This window comes from Budorcas taxicolor, chromosome 12 (assembly GCF_023091745.1).
Source record: "Budorcas taxicolor isolate Tak-1 chromosome 12, Takin1.1, whole genome shotgun sequence".
NCBI classification, from domain to species: domain Eukaryota; kingdom Metazoa; phylum Chordata; class Mammalia; order Artiodactyla; family Bovidae; genus Budorcas; species Budorcas taxicolor.
In genome coordinates, this window is record NC_068921.1 from 23,546,245 (window position 1) to 23,549,924 (window position 3,680).

Below are 3,680 nucleotides of genomic sequence, written 5' to 3' on the forward strand. Positions count from 1 at the left end.
GTTGTTCAGCTGCTAAGTTGTGTCCAACTCTTTGAAAGCCCATGGACTGCAGTATACCAGGCTCCTCTGTCCTCCACTATCTCCCGGAGTTTGCTCAAATTCACGTCCACTGAGTTGGTGATGCTATCTAACCATCTTGTCCTCTATTACTCCCTTGTCTTTTTGCCTTCAATCTTTCCCAGCTTCAGGGGTTTTTCTATTAATATTTACCCTCACCTATTTTGAGAATTTCTGCCAATATCTCATACATAATCACAATCTCTTTAGGAAGGATCCTTTCATTACTGTTGCTACTAATGTCCCCTGTGAGACCTCTGATTATTTTTTTTGCCCAGAGGGCCATCTCCCAGAACCTTCCAGGTAACCATACGATTGTGCCTTTCTACTGCCATCTGGAGAAGAGAATGGCTACCCACTCCAGTGTTCTTGCCTGGAGAATTCTGTGGACAGAGAACCCTGATGGGCTACAGTCCATGCGGTCACAAAGAGTTGGACACAACTGAGTGACTAACACTTTCAAAACCACCATCTATCTACCTACCCATGCATCCATCAGTTGACCCATCTATTCATCCATCCCCACATGCATCCTCATATTTAATCAACAAACGCCAACAAACACAGATTCTGTCTTGCCCTAATGAGAGTGTCCAGTGGTGGATACTGATAAGAAAACAGACTAGTGCAATATAGATTGTCAAAGAGTTATGAGATGATGATTCAATATAAGAAATTGAAAGCTCAAAGATGAGTGGGCTGTTTACTGTGCTAAGGGGGAACTACATTGGTCAGGCATAGTCTCTCGGAGCAGAGTAGACTGTTGATCTCATACGTGGTTCAGAAAAAGAACACAGTTCAGAATCTGGAAGAATTTCAAGCATGTCAATGAACTGAACATCATCTGTAGAAACAGATTTTGAGGAGCTTGCTGTCAATTGGTTGGCACTTAAAGGAAAGTTGAGAGGACTGAGTCTGAGTCTATTTCTGACTGGCCAATTCCTGATCCACGAGGAGCTGTTACTGCTTGGCTGGCTTACAAAAGTATGTTCCCTGAGGCAAGCTGTCAGAGATTAAATTGATTTTACAATGCTGGTGGCTACTTATTAACATGGCTGTATAACCATTAGTCTTTTCCTAGGAAAATGGGTTTTGTTTATAATTCACAAATGAAATTCCCCCCAAGATGGAATCTAAAGGCATCCTGTGGAAGCACCTACTTGGGATTTGTAGGGATTCAAGGAAGCTTTCAAGAGGAGGCCACTTAGAACTGAAGCAGAAATAAGAACGTTTGCATATTATGGAAGACAATAAATTCCCCTCTCTCATTTTTTTCTTGGGCTATTTTGAGCTGACTTTCTATTAATTACATCTAAAATGTCTTGCTAATCAAGATAAAATTAACCTTTTTATTATTAACCTATTTTATCATTACTTAGTCCCATTGAATGAAGAAGCTTTTATTACCTAATTTTGTTAAGGATGCTCTTTCATTGGGATGGGGCTTCCCTGGTGGCTCGGATGGTAAAGAATCTGCCTGCAATGCAGGAGACCTGGGTTTGATCCCTGGGTTGGGAAGATCTCCTGGAGAAGGAAATGACAACCCACTCCAGTATTCTTGCCTGGGAAATCCCATGGACAGAGCCTGACAGGCTATAGTCCATGGGGTTGCAAAGAACTGAACATGACTGGGTGACTAACACTTTCACTTTTTCACTTTTTTTCATCAGAATATTTTCTAACCTAGCTTGGACACATGCTGTGCTTCTATTTTTGTATTTACATTTTAAAATATTTAGTAAACTGCTTCAGTCTTTAGACTCTTTGTGAGTTAAGTATTCAGAAAAAAGAGTGAGGATTGAGTCCTTTGTTTTTCTGTTTTTTATACCTTAGTTACTATATAAAGTTGAATTACTGTAAAAAGTTGAGAACAGGATCTCTTTTTGATTGCTGAGTTCTAAAATCTCTTTTCTGAGATCAGCCTAAGAAGTCAATTGTTAGAGTCATCTATTTTTAGCACAAGGGTGTAGTAATCTGAAAATGCTACATTTTAGATGTAGTGTAGGTGAACACCTTTTCTAAAACTGGGCATTTTTAAAGTATTAAACCTGTCATTGAATACCAACTATCACTGTTCAGGATGGAAGGTGAGATGCATCACAGAAACTCTATGATTTCAGTGATGTCATAGCAAACAGAAATATACTTTTAGATGTACTAGCAGAAGAAAGAGAAACATAAATAAACACATACGTGTGTATGTATGTATGCATCAGTTGCTCAGTCGTGTCCGACTCTGAGAATCCAGGGCCTGTAGCTCGCCAGGCTCTTCTGTCCATGGAGTCTTCCAGGTGAGAATAGTGGAGTGGGTTGCCATTTCTGTTTATTTACTTACTTCTCCTTTATACATACATACATTTTTTGAGAGAAAGGACTCCAGAAAATATTCGAAGGAAAGCCTTAACTTCAGCAAAACCAGAGAGCTGGCACTTAACAGGGAAAAAAGCCACAGTGAGCCTCAGTAGAGCCATTGCTGTTGGGAGAGAAGCCTCACTCTGAGTCACGACAAGCAGAGCTGGAGTGAAGGGGTCCTGCAGCTTTGGGAGGGTGACCCTTAACGTGGTGGGAGGGGAGTTGGGGAGTTCCTGTTAGTGTAATTCTAATTTACGCTCATCAGCTAGCATAACAGGAGTGCAATTTATAATTCTGTTTCTTATCAACACTTTTTCAGCTAATACTTCCGTTGTATTTCTAAACAAAACATATTTTTTGATTTCTGAATAGGATTTGATGTGTGAATCTTCTTTACTTTTTATGGCAGTAATTGACTCATATGTGCATAGTATGAACACTCAAGGCAATTTTATCAAGGCTGTTGACCCCGTGCCTGGGAGATGTACAGCTGCACAATTCACCCACAAGTTTGCCAGCAGGAACTGCCCTGGTGGTCCAGTGGCTAAGACTCCTGCTCCCAATGCAGGGGACCGCCCCCCTCCCATCCAGCAATTTGATACCTGGTCAGAGAATTAGATCCCACATCCCACAGTGAAGACCTGGTCCAACCAAGATAAATAAATAACTAAAAGTAAAATTATATATATAAAAAGTTTGCCTGCAGTTTCAAGGAGTTCATGAAGAGGAGCTTTCCATCCCTCCAGTTTATCCGTGGTATCCAGGAGTTCATGGATCTTAGATTTAAAACACCTGCTCTATAGAAACTAACAGAAGAAGCAAACAGCAGGCTGAAGACTGAAATTTCAACAGAAGGATTAAAATGGAACAGAGCCTGGAAACAGGAGGGGGAATGATCCAGAGGCGGCCAGTAACAGGATCTTTTCAGATTTAACCCTTCGGCAGAATAGTAAAGTTCATCCCACATTGTCATGGTTTCTTCTGTTTCTCTCTCCTTCCTTTCCTTTCCAGAAGTTTTGAATTTCAAACTAAGGCTGACCGATTTCAGAACCTCCTACTCAATAACCTTTGATTCTTTATACATGTCCCGAACCCAGTGTCTGTTTGCCTTGTCACTCAGCTTCAGCGTGACTGATGTAGACATTCAAATGGAAATGACAACTAGAAAAACGGTGTGTGGATATAACACGAGCTTTTTCAACAGGGAATATGTTGCCTTTTGTTGCTCACCTTGTGTGAACCTTAGTGTTTTCTTTGATTTACTTCATGAT